The 18,476-nt window shown below is 61.8% G+C and overlaps 1 protein-coding gene across 9 annotated transcripts in view; it reads right to left on the bottom strand.

Annotated features, from left to right (window-relative positions):
* RBFOX3 (RNA binding fox-1 homolog 3) overlaps positions 1 to 18,476 on the bottom strand; it is a 405,667-nt gene that overhangs the window by 57,831 nt on the left and 329,360 nt on the right. The window lies entirely within an intron of this gene.

Raw genomic sequence — 18,476 nt, 5'->3', positions numbered from 1 at the left:
CGGGGAGCAGACAAAGCAGAGCATGAGGGAATGAGGCTCAGCTCCACCCAGGATGCGCTTGCAGCCACCGGGTGGGAGACCCCAGCTTCCCCAACACACTGGAGGGGAAGGCCCAGGGCTGCAGGGACCCGAATCGGCACGGAGTAGGCACCCAGGCCTCAGGCTGCAGGGATCGGAGCAGGACAGGCCCTCGGGATTTTGGGGGGAGGGCCCTGCTATCCTGGAAGGCCAAAGCCCCCGCTGTGATGTCTGGGCAGCCCCCGGGGGGGAAGGATCCCTAGACTTTCCTTCCGACTCGCCCCTCACCCCACAGCCAGGCCCCACGTCCCACCTGCCACTCTCCCAGAGAAATGCTGGAGAACAACGGGAGTCCCACAGACCAGTCAGGAGGGCAGGACTCGGGACTCACTCCATCCCATTCATCTTTTTCTAAAAAACATCTCTTGGACCAGGCCCTGACCCAATCTGGCCTCACCGTCTGGTGATTTAAGGCTGAGTTAGACAAGCCCTTAGAAGACAGTCCGAGGCTGCAGCAGGACAGAGGACACAGCCCAGCTATCACCAGGGTCACCGGGCCTGGGGCACCCCGGGGGACGTCCTGGAGGAGGGCTCTCTGCTGGGGCCCTGAAGGATGTGCAGGTGTCAGCAGAGGAAGGGTCAAGACAGGGGGGCAAGGAGACGTCAAGTCACAGAGACAAGACGGACAGATGTTGGTACTCCTGTGCCCAGGGCACAGGGTCAGGTTGTGGGAGGGGCACTGAGAGGCCCCCAAAGCTCCTGTGAAAGACCTGGAAAGAGGCCGGAGAACACGGTGTGGCTCTGGCCCAGATCCCAATCCCGTCTCCTCTTTACAGCCCAGCCTACTCCAGAGCCAGGCGTGACCTCACCTCATGGGACGTGAGTCCTTCTGCACCACAACACACTTCTGGGACACATGGGGGTCAAAGGGCTTTCTCCCCAAAGCCGGAGGCTTGCTCCTGCAAGTCTGGCTTCGGTCTTAATCTCCCCCTTGCTCCTCTGGCATGCTCCCCTACCCCCCTGCACACTCCTGCAGGGTGGGTGGCGGCCACGGCATCAAAACCCGTAACTCCCGAGGGCTGAGGGCCACCACTGCCACAGCAGGCCGTCTGGGGACCAGGCAGATCAGAAAATAGTTCCCAGCCCCCTCCTTGGCTGTCCCTGCTGAGAAATGGGAGGGAGAAGGAGAACAGACCTTGGCCGCCACTCACGCTCCCTGTAACCTCGGGTCCCATTAGACGAGCGGTGCAATCCCAGCCTCACCTCTCGGAGCCCGGCATAATGGGGCATTAGAAGAGAATTGAATTTCCCTTTAATTACAATCGCCTACAGATACTGCTTCATTTGTAATCGGGTACTTAATGTGGTTTCCCCTCTTTCGAGCACGGGGCTCCCTGCACACACATGGTCCCGGCCACATGCACGGGGTGGGGGGGGCAGGCTCCGCCCCTCGGGGCGCTGCCACCAGACACGCTCGTCCTCCGCCCGCCCTGTGAGGCCAGGCTCTGCAGCCAGCCAGACCCACCGCACGCGGGCCGTCCGTGTGGCCGTCACATGTCACACGGCTCACACATGCATGAACTGTCCTAATAGGCAGACGGAAGCATAATTTTTCCTCTGATTACATATTCAGCACTTCTGAGAAAATGAGATTTTAGTAATTCAATTGGACTGAGAAGCAGGGCTATAATAAAATGAAATTTGTAACAATCGTGCAGTTAAATTAGTTAAATGGAGAGGAAGAAGCTGTGGAAACCTGACCCCTCGGTCTCCTAAGGACTAATCAGACATTTGAACTCGGTTGTGCTAACAAAGCCGGGGGTCTGCAGGGGGTGCAGGGGACAGACAGACAGGCGGGCAGCCGGAAAGCTGCTAGCCAGGGAGAAGGCATGAGAGCGGCACTGGAGGAAGGAGGGGAGCAGAGAACGGGGAGAATGCAGGTGGCGGGAATGGAAAAACCCCACAGCACACTTTCTGCATCTGGTGGTTCTCAGACTCCAGTGTTCCCACACCCCCACCCCGGGGCCACCTGGAGAGGGAGGAAGTTGCCAAGGGGACCCAGGTTCTGTGCGAGAGAGCTTACAGGGATGTCCGGAGCAAGTGCAGGCAGGCGGGGGCTGTCCGGGGTGGGGGGAGACAGTGACAGCTGGGGACGGATGTTTCGGTGTCCCCACGCCACCTTCCACCCCCAAACAGAGAGACTCCAGCTGCGGGGGAGACAGTAAGCTGCCCCTTCTGGCGGCCTCTGCCCCACCCCGCCCCGCCCCACCCCTGCTCTGAGCCCTTGCACCGCAGGGACAAGACGTCTGGGAGCTGGCTTTGCAAAACTTGGAGCTGCACAGTCTGGCACCGAGCTCTTGCCTGATGCAGCAGGCCTGGGGTCTCCTGGCTCAGTCCTCTGGGACCCTGAGTGTCTGAGGTGTCAAGACAGGGTGTCAGCAGCAATGCTGGAGAGGCCGCGGATCAGGAACAAGGGTTTAAGGCCACCCTCCCGGCTGGGGCGCGCCTCGGGGAGGGGCGAGGAGAGGCCCGGAGGCATCCCGCACACCGTCTTTCTGACTTCCAGCCAGACCCTCTGTTTTCAGGGAGCTGTCATCCAGGAGAACATCCTTCTGGGAAGACCCAGGCAAGATAACAAGTCCCCAGAGCCTGAGAGCCAGAGGACAAGACTCGACAGAGATGAAGGCGGCCGCCCAGCCCTGCCGCAGTGCCCAGGTCCTGCCCGCACCCACATACCATGGGTTCCGAGCTGCTGGGACGAGAAGCCTCAGAGGAAGGCCCCTGAGGGGCAGCCGGTGGTGGCCGATGCAAAAGCCGTGTAGGCGGGGTGCCCCCCTTTGTGCGGCCCCCACCAGGGCCCAGCAGGTGCGGCGCCAGCCTCCCCACATTCTGCTTCTCTGTGCCCAGGTGCTCGGGGCAGCTCCTGGCCAGATGGCGTCCAGACAAGCCCGCTGCAGCCCACCCTGCCTGGGCCTGCGCGGAGCCTTCACCCAAGTCTGGCCCGACGCTGAGCCCTGCAAACAGGCTGGGCCCCAGGGAGGGGGCGGGCTTGGAGGGCGGGTGGAAGCTGCCCCTTGCCCAGAGCGGGTTCTGGAGTGTCAGCAGAAGCAGCTTCCTCCTCCCTCTGCTGGCAGGGCCCCCCTCGGGGCCACGACCCCGGCGGCTGGGGCCGGGGCAGAAGGGAATCAGTAAAGAAGCCCAGAGGTGCTGGTGTTGGAATTCTTCCCTGTCTGGCTCTGGGGAGGGAAAGGTCGGGAAGACGGCAAGTCCCAGGCCCTCCGGAGGGGTGGGCTTCACTGTGATGCTCAGGTTACCCCTGAGCCTGGCAGGCCCCCCTCGGGAGGGGCTGCAGGTGGGGAAACCCTGGGGCAGGACACTGAAGCACATCTAGGGGGCTCTGGGGAGACGGGACAGCTCAGGACATCAAGACTCCCCGGGTGTGGCCCCGGGTAGAACACATTCCGGGGTCACTCCATCTAATACTTGAATTCCCCCAGACACAGCTGCCTGTCTACAGAGAGAAGCAGGAGGCCGTGTGGCCGCTGTCAGGGGAAGGAGGACGAGGGCATCCTCTGCTTGGTCTGATCCCCTCCCCTTCTGTGAGGGGACGAGGGTCCCCGCTCCTAGCAGTGGGTAGTGCTGCACAGGAAATGTTGGGTGCCTCTGGGAATGGCCACCTTTGTCAATGACGCTGGCACCACCAGTGGCCTGCAGGGCAGGGGACAGGGCAAAGACAGCAGGCTCTCTGGGCTGCGGACAAGGGTGCGCCTAGGCAGCCCTTCTCTGAGCCTCACCTGGGTGTCGGTTTGGAGCAGCTTGGCTGGGGACAGGGGCTGGGCATGCCCTGAGTTGTCCTGTCCCTCTTCTCCCCGCACCAGTGTCCCCCTGGGACCCAGTGTCTTGTCCATCCCCCACTCCTGGCTCCAGGAACAAGGCGAGCATCACATGCTAAAGAGGGACCCGGCCACACCCTGGTCCTCCCAGGAGGAGCCGCTCCGGCTCTGAGCGGACGCAGCGTGCAGGAGAGGGCCGCAGGGGCGTCACCCCTGCCCTCCACCCTAGCCCTCCGGGCCGGCACCCCCTCCCAGGCCGGAGGGAGCCATTCAAATATTTATCCTTGTTTCATTTTCCAAAAGGGGAACAAAGAGAAAGCGATGGAGAGAGGAGAAAAAATCCAAGTTTCTCATTTGAAAGTTAATTAGTCTAATTAGGTCTAATTAAGAGCCCCCAACACAATGCAGCTCACAAATGAGCTACCGGCTCCTCATTTCCTTTGGTTCTCATTTCAGACTGAGTCGGGGAAGCCTGGAAGGGGGAGGCCATCGTGGGGTCCCCTCCCTCTCTGTGGGGAGGCAGATGGCGGGGGCCGCACGGAGGCAGAGCCTGCGGGCCCGGATTCCTCCACGGAGGGCCTGACCCAGTGTGATGGGAGGGACGCACCCCCGTCGCCACTCCTGTCCCATCTGCCTGCTCCTGGGGGCATCGGCTGGGACAGTCGGACCTGCCCTCGGATTTGACTTGACGCTTAACACCAGGCGGTATGTCCACTTCCCGGTTCTGCAGGCCCCCACATCCCAGGGGAGGTCAGACAGTCATTAGGGGCCGAGTTCTGGTTTGGGGTCCTGCTGTCTGACTCCCTGGCTGGGAAGGAACAGAGACCCCAGGCCCCGGGTGTGTGGATTCCCAGGGAGGCGGATGAACACCACAGAGCTCTGTCCCCGGGACCGCCAGAGCTGCGATGGGGACCCAAGCGGGAAGGGTTACAAATCTGGCTTTGCCTCTCCTGCTCCCGGCCCCCTCCCCTCTCTGGCTCCTTGCGGGCCTGGGGCCAGCCAAGCCCTGAGCCCAGAAAAGACACAGGAGACCCAGTTCCACAGCCTTCGGGGATGGGCCCTCCTTCCTGCACAGCCGAGCGCTCCCACCCCAGCACAGCCCTAGAGAGGAGGGAGCCCGGCAGGCTCATGGAGGGGCAGCGCACGAGATGGAGGCGAGGGCAGGTGTCAGGGGAGCCCGCTGAGAGGCTGACAGCCGGGGGCTGCAGACCCAGCCAAGCAGCCGCTACATGGCTGGAGGGGCTGATTTCTGAACCAGGATCAAAAGCATTAAGTCAGCTTAGCTCTGAGCCACAGACGAAGGGGGGTCCCTGAGCCGCCCAGGGGGAGCTGATCTGTGGGGGGCATGGAGGGGCTTCAGGAGGATCCCGTGGGAGGGCACGGCTTCGGGGACAGGGACACCAGACCAGCAGCACGAGGTCCAGGCCCCGGGAGTGTGTGCCTGATCGGGGGCGGTGGAGTGGAGGGAGGCCCGCCGGCCCTGCCTGCCAGCACTGCCTCGACCCGAGCCTGGGGGAGCGGGCGCTCTGCGGGCAGTGCCCCAGGGCCAGAGCCACCCCCATCTTCTTAGCCTCTCAGTTTTTCTTTTCTGTAAAATGGGCTGATCACTTTTGCCTTGGGTGGGGGGGGGTGTCGAAGCCAGGCACGAGGCTGGGGAAATCCTGCCATGGGCTCTCTGGTGTCCCCATCAGGCCCCCCTGACCCAAGGCGGTGCTGATCTGGAGGAGTGTGTGTGGCCCAGCACTGCACTGTGCTCACAGGTCTGGCAGGGACGCATGGCCCCTGAACCCCACTTCACAGACAAGGCACCAGGCCCCTAAGCCGGAGTCTTCCAACCTCCCACCCCATCCTGTGTTGGCATTCCCAATCCTTAACCCCAGCCTGCAAATGGCCTGGGGCAGGTCTGCCCGCAACCCCAGAGGGAGGGTCCCTTGGTGGCTGCCCCAGTCTCCCTGGTGCATTTGTGCCATCCCCGGCCCAGATTTCTGGCTCTGGACTCTTGCAGCTGGCCCCGGCCGGAGCCTGGCCAACCTGCAGCTGGAGCGTAGCTGGAGGCACCGGACGGGCCTTGGGAAGCTGCCTGTCTTGGCCTTGGATCCTCTCAGGGTCTCCTGTCGTCCCCTGCCCACAGGTAGCATGAGCCTGCAAAGTTCTAGTAATTTCCAAGGAGGAGGGAGGGGAAGATGCCCAGAGAGCAGCCGTCCAGCTGAAGAGGGTGGGGGTCCCTGGCTGGAGGAACGCCATAGGGCTGGGTGTGGAGGCGGTCAGCACCGTATTTACAGGAAAGGGAAAACAGGAGAGCCGCCCTGAGAGCCTCAGGTGCCCCGGGGCTCTGGACACACGAGCTCACTGGGACATCCTCCCCGAGAGGCCCTCACCACTCTGTCCCCTGACTCCTGGAGCACCCTGGCACCCACAGAGGATGAAGGACATGTGGCCAAGCCTCCCATGGACTCTTTCAATTCTGAATTAAAATAAATCCCGTCATCAACTTGTGAATAGCACAATTACACTGCATTTGCTCAAACATGAGTCTAAATTGTTAATTTGCTAAATGGAAATATTTAAGATAAACTACACATTTTGTGACCTTATTTTTGCAATTCCTGTTTCTGGATTTAATATATTTGCAGCGTGAAAGAGGACAGCGTCTGTCAGGGCTGACCCCATCCCCAGCCTGGGACTGGCCGCCACTCTGGCTGCACTGAGCCATGGTGCCCCCACGGGATGCCACGGAAGCAGCAGAGATATGTACCATGGACCCAGGAGGGAACAGACCAGGATGGCAAACGGAGCCAGTGACCAGCAGGCCCTGCGTACTTGCCCCTCTGCACCCGACTTCACTTGCCCACCACGAGCGTGCACTGGCCTGGGAGGGCGGAGGCCAGCTGTGCTCGGGGAGGCCCTGCTTCAGGACAACGGAGGGTCCTGCAGGAGGCTCTGGGGACTGGGGCAGAGAGGGTGGCTGGCAAGGAATAGCGCATGGCCTCCTCTGCCAGCCTGTGCAGGAATGAGGGCCACTTGCTGGCTCACCCTCCCTGCTTGCCTGGTCCTGGCACCCAGCCGGGGCCGCGGTGCCCCCATGGGGGCCCCTTACTCCGCACTTTCTGCAGTCCCCAATGCTGAGCCATGCAGTGGCCAACTTGGGCCTGCAGCTATCTGTAGGCATAGGCCGCCCCCCCAAACCACCACGCAAACACACATGCCAGGCTGCCTCCGAAATGGCTGGGCCCTGCCCCACTGCAGCAGAGGGGCCGCTGCAGGGTGCCGGGGCCGGGAGACCGTGGGGGGCAGGGGCCGGAGGAGCCAGGCTCTGCGTGAGGGCCGCAGGGGCGGGCAGACCCTTCCAGCTTAGGGCCTGCGCACGTGCGTCTGCTTGGGGCCCAGGCACCCGTTCCAAGGGCAACCGTCGTCTGGGCTTCATCAGAAGAAACCGGACGATTTCTTCCCATGCATGCCAGGCAGGGCTGAGCTTGGACAGAGACGCTAGACTAGCAGTAAGCAGACCAAACTGGGAAAGCTCAGGGTTCCCCCACCAGCAGTGCAGGGGCTCCTCCTCTTCCATTCCAAGACCACGCACCCACCTACCCAACGCAGGGTGAACCTGTCCCACGAGGCCCCCCGGAGGCCAGCCCGGCACCCAGAACCCTGCTGCCTGCCCAGTCGGTGAGCCCTCGAGGGCAGAGCCCAGACGTGGAGGGCCCCGCATCACATGACTCTGTCACCGTGGAAGGTTCAGAATAGGGAAATCCACAGAGACAGGGAGCAGACTGGTGCCTGGCCGGGGGCTGGGGTGGGGAAACAGCTAGGGAGTGTTCTAGAACAGACGCTAATGACGGCCGCAAAACTTGGTGAGTGTCCTAAACCCATCGGACTCTAGGCTTCTTAAGGGCGTACTTCATGGCATGCGTTTCATCTCAGTAAAAAGGGACCACAAACAGGAACCATGTGCGGCAAAATGCAGTAGACGGTGCAAGAGACGAACCAAGCTTGCTCACGTCGAGAACACTCCTGCCTCTCGAGCCTCAGAACTCCCCAGGGGCTGTGAGGGAAGACCCCTTCCCATCTCCATCACCTGGGCCACCCAGCCTCTTCCCTGCTGGCCGGGCATGGAGTGGGCACCTGGCCGGTTGGACAGGGCAGACCACTTGCTCCCCAGGCGGCCAGTGGAGGGAGGACGGGGTCCCCAGCAGCAGGTTTACTGAGCACCTGCTACGTGCCAGGCACTGTTCTGGACGCCGGGGAACCAGCAGGGAACCAGAGACAAGAAGCCCTTCCCCACATAGAGGCCAGCCGATAAACCAGTAAGACACACGATGTACCAGATACCCAGAGAGGCTACAAAGGAAACTGCAGCAGGGGGAAGGCGGGGCGAGGCAGAGACTCGAGTCGGGAGAGGGTTCATGAGAGCCGCAGAGTCTTGAAGGAAACGAGAAAGCACATCGGGCAGGTGTCTGGGGACTGGCACCCCTCCGGGGGAGGGCACAGCAAGGACAAAGGTCAGAAGGCTGGAGCTGCCCGGCAAGGACCACAAATCCTCCTGCCAGGTCGGTGGGCACACCCCCAGCCCAGCTCCAGGGGACCCTGCGCGTCAGCTGCCCCCCTCCCCCAGGCCCAGAATCGTCCCCACCCCCTTGCCTGGGAGGCCTTCCCAGGTGGCGCACAGGTGAGCTCCCTCTACCTGTGACCTTCTCGCCCCTCCCTCAGGTGCGCCAGCTCCCGTCACCTTCCACCCCGGCGGCTCTTGCAGGGGCCACCTGTCACCCAGCCCCGAGCCCCGGCTGTGTGCTTCCCTGGCCAGGTGTCTGGCGGTGGCTGGTGACACAGGGAGGCGGGCGTGGGGCTGCAGCTTCTCTGGAACGAGGTCGCTGGCGGATCGAGCGACCTGGCAGAGGTGCTCTGAGCACGTCTGCGGCCAGGGTCCAGGAGGGCCGGCCAGGGCTGCAGCCGGGCCCAGACCAGATGTTGAGGGAGAACAAGAGGTAAAGGTGTTAAGCTTCCAAAAGCGTATAGCAGACTTCCACATCTGTCCAGGGCATTTCTGGTCCAGCTGAACAGGCTGGAAAGGAGGCCAGGAGAGGGAGCAGGACCCGGGGGCACTTCACGGGGACGTGTGGCCCAGCCTAGCGCTGGCAGGAGGGTCCGGGGCCAGCGCGGGGAGGTCTTTCTCCCCCATGGAGCGAGGGCCTGGGGCTTCTGAGGGCTGAGTGCACAAGGCCAGGGTCGGGGCTACGGCCACCAGAACAGCCCACCCACCACGCATCAGCTCCGACCTCAAGCCAGAAACCACCGATTCCACAGGGGCCCTCTTCTCCACGGCCTGGGGGGATGGGGAACATCCCAAATCTTCCTTATTCTGCCCATCCATTCCCTCTCCTCACTGCCCGGCCCCAGGTCAGGGCCCGCTGTCTCCTGCTCTGGCCTGCAGTCCCCTCCCCCATCCCAGACTCATCTTCCTTACCTGCAGGCCTGATCACGTCACAGCCCTGCTCAAGGCTTCCCGTACTCTCCTACTGCCTATGGGGAAAAGTTCAAAATTCTCAGCCAAGACCCCAAAACTCTAACTATTACACTCTCCTTTATGGCCCAGGGGCCAGGCCCTCCGCGAAGGTGAACCCGCTCGCCTGTGTCTCTCCATGTAAGCTGTTGCCTGCCTTGTGGGATGGTCCAGATTCACCACGGACCCCCACACCCCCGGCAAGGCAGAGCCCAGCTGCTCTGAGCCGTCCCTGCAGGTGTCCCACTGGAACCTTCCAGACCTGCGCCGCCCACGGCAGCAGCCACCGGCCACGGCGCATCCAAGACGTGGCTGGTCTGTGTGCCATGAGTCAAAAACATGGAGTGGATTCCGAAGATTTCGCATGAACCAAGAATTCCGGATATCTCGGTCACGCTTAGATGGAGGGGACGTTGCAGTGAACATATTCTGGGCTGGGTGAGATAAAAGATAGCATTAAAATGAATTTCATCTGTTTCCTGGCCTCTGGTAGAGGGAGCTTCTAGAAAACTCAGCACCCCCGTGTAGCCACCATTACACTTCCATGGACGGTGCTGCTCTGGGTCAGAGGTTGGCAAAATTTTCCTGTAAAGTTGCACACTTTCCCAGCAAATATTTTGTGCTTTGCGGGCCATATGGTCTGTGCCACACTGGCGGACGCTGCCGCAGACAGCGCGTGGACCCAGGTGCGTGGCCGTGTTCCAACATAACTATTTTATAAAAACAGACGGTGGGATGGATCGGGCCCCGTGGTCTCTGCTGTAGATTGCCGGTTTCCAGACTTTTGAAAAGGACTACTCAGTAAAATGTATTTTTGTAAAAAGGGGGAAAGGGGGGGAGATTGATTCCAATTGCTTTATTTCGTCAAATTAAGGACAGCCAAAAACAAAGGAAAAAAACCCAGCAGCTATCATTGTAACTTAACTCAAATGGGCATTTCAAGCACAAAGACAGATTTGGGTGTGAGAAATCATCCCTCCGTTCAGAATCTCAGCTTTCTGACCCGGCCCCTGGGCAGGCAGAGACTGTCAGGGACGCAGGCCGTGTGCAGGCTGGTGCTGGCATAGTCCGGAGGACGTGATGGGGCTCAGCCCTGCAGTCACAGGAGGGATCAGAGGGCCACGCCATCCACAGCCCCTGAAGGACACCGAGTTCCAGAGCAGGGTAATTCCCCTGACCCTCCCTCCATGCTGATTCTGATGGAGAAGGGGCTGCATTTCTAGCGGGCTCCCTGGGCTGCTGGTCCGAAGACCAGACGGGCACGGTGAGACCTGAGTTCTGCGTTATCCAGCGGAACTTTCTGCAATGATGGAAATGTTCTAGCTCTGCCCAGCAGGGTAGCCATGACCCTGCACGGGTGCAGAGCCTTAGACACGTGGCTGGACTGAACAGGTGCGTGCCGCACGCGTACGGGACTTCAGAACTTAGTACAAAAACAAAAATGCAAACTGTCTCGCTAAGAACTTAGACTGACCCCATGCTGGGGGGATATTTGGGATATATTGGGTTAAGTAACATGTAATTCATCTCTTCTGCTGCTCTTGGCTTCTTTTAAGTGGCTGCTACCACCTTCCCACCGGCTGGCACTGCATTTGTACTGGGAGCATCACTCTGCAGCCTCTGAGACAGTGAGCCGGCTAGCCTCTGTTGAATTCCTCTGGTGATGGGGAACTCACCACCTCCCCTAACAACCAATGCCGAAGTTGGGAGATTATAGTTAGAATTGTCCTTCGACATTTTCCTTTAAAGCCACCGTCCCTTCCTACTCTCTGGTCCTGTCCAGGTGCAGAGGGTCTGCTCTCCCTGGTGTGACCACCTGCTGGCCTTGGAAATGGTCAGACTTTCCAGATCCTGGTTGAGCCCAGGATGCCGTGAGTCAGTCCTCCTGACCAGCCACCCATAAAAACAGCTTCCCTACGGATAATGGAACAAATCCCCGTGCACAGGCTCTCCATTTCCAATCCCACTTCCCAGGGGCAGGTGCCCCCGACCGGTCCCTGCGCTAGTTTACTGTGAGGAACTGAGGCTCAGGTGGAGGGCAGCAGGACGGGCAAAGCTGCGATCGGAACCTGACCAGGAGGCTCCATCCCTGTGCCTCCTGCATGCGGCTGGAGACGGCGGTGAGTTCCCACTTCACTCCCCTGTTCCTGGGACTCCCCCTAATACTTGTACTGAGTTCTGCACCCACGGCATGCGGCTGCTGAGCCACAGGGAGGGCCGTTGTTATCAGTGACGTCCTAGTGACCCCCGACCCCAGAATCACTGCCAGGGCACCCTATCAGCTCACGGGCTCAAGACCTTCACGTCTCTTGCTGGTTTCCCTGGTTCACCGCAACTGCTCAGTCAGATTCCTTCTGGATTCCCAACCTGCTCGTCTCCAGCAGGAGAAACAGGAGAACAAGGGCAGTCATGCTGGCACGGGCGAACAGGGCCCCTCTCCAAGCCGGGAGGCCCCAAGAGAATGTGGGGGCACGAGGGGACCCTCCCTCCAGAGCGTCCCCGAACGCTGGGTGCTCGGCTCCCCCGGGGCTGGAGCCGTGTCTTCACGGAGGCTTTCTGCTGCCTTCTCAACACAGGTGCGTGCGCTCACGCATGTACTCATGCACAAGTACACACGAGCACACACGGTACACAATCACGTGCACACACACACACACACCACACAGGACCCCACACGGCCCTGCGGCCCCACTGCTGCTCCCCTGCCCGACACACCGAAGCTGCCCACTCGGGGTGCCCGAGACATGGACGGCACGTCTGCGTTGGTGGTGACAGGACAGGCACGGGCTGGGGGGAGCATGCAGGAGCCTCTACAGCCCCCAGAGCCCTCTGGAGGGGAAACAAAGAAGATATCATGTCCCATCTTAGAGACACAGACGCCGGGGCCTGGACGGGAAGACGTGGGCTGGCTCCCTCCTATGAGTAGGGCCCGAGGCCTCCAGCTCCCGCCCCAGCCGCAGTGGGTCTCCCTCCAGAACTGGACTCACTCTCCCCGGGGAGCCCAGACACCGTGGCACTCAGGTCTGGGAACACAGTCCTGCTCCAGGCCACGCAGCCCCTGGCGGAACCATGTCACCACTGGCGGCTGGGTTGGCAGGCCAGGAGGAGGCTGCAGGGGGCTACACAGCCGGCCGGAGGTCAGGACAAGAGGAGGGGCTGGAATCCCCTGGGAGGAAGAGGGGGTGACGGGGAGGAGCAGAGGGAACATGAATACAGAAAAGGAGAGAAAGTAGGCCGGGAGGGAAGAAGGGGGAGAGGCTTAGAAGCACGGAAAATTCTGGATGCGAGAATGGACACGAAGGCGGAAGACAAAGGCTGGAGGCCAGTCAGGAAGCACAGAGAGAGACACTAGGACGAAAGAGGCCAAAGGCGGGTGGGGACGGCCCTGGGCAGCCTCACCAGGACCCCCGAGGTCTGGGGGGACTGGTTAAGCCCTGCATCGGGCAGTAAGGGAACCCCTTCTGCAGCGACTGCATCTCTAGGCCTGGGCTAGAATCCACTCCTGGCCACAGAGACCCCGAGGGTGCCCTGGTCCCACACCACCAGGGGCTTTTGGCCCAGCCCACAGGACCACTGCCTTTGGTTTGGGGCCCGAGTTGGATGCCAGGAGTCGCAGGCGCCATCCCAGAGCTGCTGACGTCCCCAAGGCACCGTCGGCTCCTGCTGTCTCCCTGGAGCCCCACGTTCTGCTCCGAGCCACCCCAGGAGGCTGTCCCCAAGACCAAAGACAGGAGGCAGAGGACACTTGTGCTGGCACCTCAGCCTCGCCTCTGCCAAGGATGGCCACCGTGTGTGATCTCCGAGCTCAGTGTGGTGGGCACAGGCTCCGGGCCGTGTGGGGACAGGGACAAGCCGTGGGCAGTCAGCCCTGCTGCAGTGTCCTTCCCTGACCCCTGGGACCTCCCAGCGCTCCAGCTGCCGTCGACGGAGCCCACGGACCACTGTGCCTGTTCCCCAGGTCCTGCGGGCCACACATGGGTCCTCACGTGGGGCCTTCAGGACGTGGCTTCTCTGTACTAAATAAGCACCCGGAGCCTCAGTACAGGTGAACCCCCTCTCAGACTCCCCGGGGGTCACTGTAGGCGGGGAAGACGCGGGCTAGGCCAACCTTTCACTTGTGATTCTGGGAAACGGGGCACGTCACTCGCACCTCGGCCACCAACCGTAACTATGGGAAACAGACACAGGCCTCCCTAGCGAGCTGGAAAACCCTACAAACGCTGTCCCAAGAAGAGTCTGCCATGCCCCATCTGCTTTGAGGGCCGGTGACTGACCCGGCCACCCCCAGCCCCTCAGGCCCGAGACACACACATCTGTCCACATTACGACGCACTGGCTCGGAAGACGCCGCACACGTCTCCACCTCTGGGCAGAGACACCCCACAGGCCGCCGGGGCTCCCAGGCCACTCTACTCTGCACAGACTTCAAGCTCAGTGGGGTCTGAACACGGAGCGGCCCTCAGGCTGCACCCCAAGCTGGGTCTCCCTCCAGGCCATCACTCCTTGCCCTGCCCGTCTCCTGTGCTCATCCGGCCGGCACACCAGGCTCCCTGCTCACGCTCTCCAAGGAAACCCACTCACCCCACAGGACAAGAGTCAACAAAGCAGGCCACTTCCACTCTCCCCATCCCAAAAGCAATCTCCGAAACGCCGTTGGCTAAAACTCCGCAGGCACGACGAGAGCTCGCACCGCACGGAGGCTCCCATCCTGACACTTAAGCTCTGCGCGTGGCTGGGAGGCGGTCAGAGGGCAGACGCTCCCGGGTCCTCGGCACCCTCTGGCCCGAGACACACCCAAGCCTTGATTTTGGGGTGGAAGCCAGGCTCTGCTTGTCCGTGGCGTCCCCCAACCTCCATGTGCCTCGGTTTCCTTGACTGTGAAATGTGCGCTCATACTTGGCCGATTCTGTCACACACGTGGGCCACCAGAGCGCTAACTGGGCAGGAGCCCACAGAAATCACTGAGTGGCTTCGGCGACCAGACGACCCCAACGGCCCAGACGGCGACAGCAGTTCCTTCTGAAGACTCAGACAAGCTTCTGTCCTGGGCCCAGCCCTCCCGCGGGCCAGGGTGCACTCACAGGCCCGTGATGTCCGCGGCAGGAAGCATGTCCCAGACGGGGCTCCTGAAGTCACAGCAAGAAGACAGGCCAACAGCCCAGGGGACAGACAGCGGCCCCGGCGCACTCAGGCAGTGTGAGAAGCTGCAGGACCTTTGCTACGGTAACTAATCCTACGAAAAGTTCTATCGAGTGGCGTTGCTACCCCCAAAAGCAATTATTAATAAGAGACGAACTTCCTAATGAATCTCAAATAGACCCTGGAATTCCCCGACCACCCCCAGAAGCCCTTGGGTCCCAGAGCCCGAGGGAGTGCTTCTCGCCGTCAGCGACTCCAACAGGCAACGAGCCTCACGCTGGCAGCTGGGTGCAAAGGCCACACCCTCCATGGAAACTTCCGGAGGCTGCCAGTATCTTCGAGGGCAAGCGAGGCTATCCATGATTTCATCTCGATTGAGGGCAGAAGGAAGATGAGAGCAACAGAGCTCGGAACACAGCCCTCAGGAAGGTGCCGCTCACCGTCTCCAGGGCCCGCTCTCCCTCCGACCAGCGTGACCCACCGGTGCAGCCCCACCCCTCGTCACCGGCGCTCCCGTGCTCCTTCTTATGAAACTTAAGGCCCTCGTATCTCTCCCCAGAGTGATTTCCCGGCTTCACAATGGGATACGGTGGTAAGATTCCCTACAGCACACTGCCGCTTAACAGTAAGTCACAACTGTGACAAAATCTCACTTTGCAGCCCTGGGGTTTTCCCTCCTGCTCCCTACAACTGTCTTCTCCTGGGGCCCAGACGAGGGCCTCACAGGGAGTCTTACCGAGCTTCTCGATTTGCAGACGAGCTCCTCCCTGCTCTGAAAGGTGACCAGTATCGACCTCACGTCTTGCTGGGCCGGTCACAATGCACCACGGTCAATAGTCTTCCTGTGTCCCACCCCAGGATCCCTAGGAGGGGCCAGATGTGGGGGGATCAGGGCTCTGGGCTGCCCTGTGGGGAACTGAGGGACTCACAGGGAGCCCTCAGTGGGCTCCACACCAGGCTGGGCAGGTGGGGAAACCGATGTTGCCCGGGGCCCCTCAGGTAAGCTCTTAGCAAATACCAGAGCCCGGACAGCAGCCGGACGTCTCCTGGGGCCGGCAACCCGACGTGTGCAGCGGCCAGTTAGGACTCTGACAATCACCAGCTCCGCTGAGAGGTTGGGAGGAGAGACGCCTGACGACGAGTGTCTCTAAGGAATTACAGAGTCGCTGTGTCTCGGAGGGGACACGGCCCGGTCTCTGCACACGTGGGGTTGAGCCCATGCAGCAGGAAAAGGCTCCGCTCCGGCGCTGCGTTAACAGAGAACGGAATTCTGTTGGTTGACGTTTCACCTCCTAACTGCAAGTCGGAAAGCCTGTATGCTGCCAGTGGCTGTCTGTTTAAATGCTGCATCTCAATGTGCCACAAACCGCGTCTCGTGTCCTGCTTGATTTCCCGTGTTTGCCCCTGCTCCTCCTCTCAGGGGTGCGGCCGAGACTCAACCCAGAGCCTGCAGACAGCACCAGGGCTCGCTCACGCAGACCTGCAAGGCAGGGCTGCAGGGAAGGTGAGCTCTGATCCCAGATACCTGCCCAGGGGGCTGCCTGGGACCCCCTCCTCCCGTGGCCTCCACTTCCAGGGGACATGGGAGGCTCTGTCTCCCTCCAGAGGTGGTGGGGGACAAGCAAGGTCTCCAACGACCCGTCATTATTTGTTTCTCGCCGACCCTGGACCACCGGAGCTGCGTGTGCTCCCAGAAGCCTGTGTTCCTACAGAAAGCCAGGAAATGGCTGCATTCGAGATCTCTCCCAGCCCTTGGAGACACACGGCCACGCGCTGCAGACTGCTTCGGAGGAAACAGGGTACTTCAGAGCCTGGCCCAGTGGGCACGTTCTGGTTTTCCCAGAGACGACTGTGCTCATGGCTGACACCCACTCGGGATGGCTGTGGCCCACTAGCATCTTCTCGCCTTATCACTGCCCCTCCAGAAAGCTCCAAATGCCACCAGCTGGGAAGGCACTGACCTGGCCCTTGAGGGACCGGCGTGCCTTCCTCCGGGTCGTGTGGCTGGGTACGATCACCCCAACTACCAGCACAGGTCTGACGCCATCAAGGCAGTGCCAACATTTGCCAGTTTCCAGAGGCTTGCGGCTACTTCATTGTAACTCAACCCTCCCCTTTGGCCTGAGAGGATGGGATGCTCTTGTTCTCCTTCTCAGAGGAAGATCCTGAGGTTCAGAGAGGCGAACTGACTTGCCTAATACAGCCAGCGCACTGCAGATTAACCTCCAACCCACTGTCTGCATAGGGAGCCAGGGTCTCCTGGGGTCTGGCAGCCCCGGGGAGTTCCCATGTGTAGCCATGGGGGCGGGGCAGATGCTTCCTACCTGAGCGGGTCTGGTAGGTCTTCTCCTGACTTTACCTGTGGGCTTGTTAGAAATGCAGATTCCCGGGGCCCACCCCAGCGGTCCCCAAGTGACTGATGCACTCACGGAAAATTGGTATGCCCTGGAAGGCTGACCTCCCAGGTCCACCCTGACCGTCTGCAACTCAAATGAAGATGTGGAATTTGGGGAGTCGGTCACGGCCTGGGCTTGGATACCTGCCTGCCTGGGGGAATGGGAGGTCCCTCAGCAGCTCCTACCACCACTGAGCTGTGCCCAGGACTGCCCAGATGTCACAGGTGGTCCTAGGGAGGGTGGGAGCAAGGGCCAAGGTCTGTGGATCACAGGCCACTGCGATGGCCCTTTGTGTCTCACCAGCGGTCAGTAACCCCCCCTCCGCCCCGTCCCTTCCTCTGCAGCTGCTGACACGCTCAGCAATCCCGCTGCGTGGATCCTTGTAAGGGGCTGACCTGAGGGCCCAGCAGCCTAGGGACTGACCTGGCTCAGCTCTGAGGGCCCCACCTTTGCCTGCGCGTCCACAGCTCCTCCTGAGCCACCTGCAATGGCCCCTTCTTTCTTGGCTCCCTGGGGAGCCCAAGGGACACAAAATGACAAGAACCCACCAACCAAAGGCCCGGCCCCACCTGGAGCCTGTCACTGTCTCCAAGAAACACACCTTCAAACGCATACACGGGAGAAGTGGTGGAAGTACATGTTCACTTAAGACTCTCAGGCCTGGCCTGACCCTGACTGGCCGCTGCGAGTGATCCCCTCTACCTTCTGCCTCCCACCTCCACCCCCAGGCCCAGGTGCAGACCCAGTCTCATGGGAACCCTCCCCACTGGGGTGCGCAGGCCCCACGACCGTCAGCCTGAGATCTCCAGGCCTCGCCATCTGCCCCCTTCAAGCCCCAGGCTGTCCACGCAAGCAGCTGCCCCCACCCCTGCAGACCCAGGCAGAGGTTCGGGTGCTAAAGATAAAGCAAGCAGCCCCAGAGTGCAGGGAGGGAGGCTGAGCCCGGAGGTGTGGGCGGCCTGGGTGGGTGAGGCAGGGTACCGCAGCCCCCAGCCGGCTCTGGCTGGGCCGGCACTGGGATCCGCAGCCCCGAGAGACCAAGGGGCCTGGGGGAGGCGAGGACGTGCCCCCTCCACCCCCAGTGCAGGCCTGGGACCGCACTGATTCCGCATTGGGTGGGATCGCAGGACCCCCGCCCCGCACGCCACGGCAGGCGGGCGGGCAGGCGGCAGCGGCTGCTCTGTGCGCACCTCCCGTGGAGCGTCCTGGGGCTTTGGGGGCTCAGAGTCGCTCGTCTTTCTGCCCCCCTCACCAGCCCGAGCTTCCTGCGCAGCCCGGCAGATAGCAAAAGTCTGGCCCCAGCCCCCTCCCCGGGCCGGAGCTCCGGGGCCTCCCTCGCCAGCCCCACCAGGCGGGTGGCCAGTCTCCCCCGAGGCCCGCGCGCGGTCCCCGCTGCAGCAGAGCTCGGCGCCCCCGCCGCCGCCGCCGCCGCCTCCGCGCGGCCCCCCGGCTTTCCCGACGCGGCCCGGGAGGGGCCCAGCTCCCCGCCCCCGCGCCCCCCGCGGCCCGGCGCGAAGTTCCCCAAAGTGACCGCGGCGCCGAGAACCCCCGCCCCCTCCCCTCGGGCTTCCCCCGAGACTCCGCCCGCCGCCC

The sequence above is a fragment of the Lontra canadensis genome, unplaced genomic scaffold (genome assembly GCF_010015895.1).
Source record: "Lontra canadensis isolate GAN:19392208 unplaced genomic scaffold, GSC_riverotter_1.0 scaffold41, whole genome shotgun sequence".
Lineage (NCBI taxonomy): Eukaryota > Metazoa > Chordata > Mammalia > Carnivora > Mustelidae > Lontra > Lontra canadensis.
Note: the sequence above shows the minus strand (reverse complement) of the source record. Positions and strands in the feature narration are given on the sequence as shown.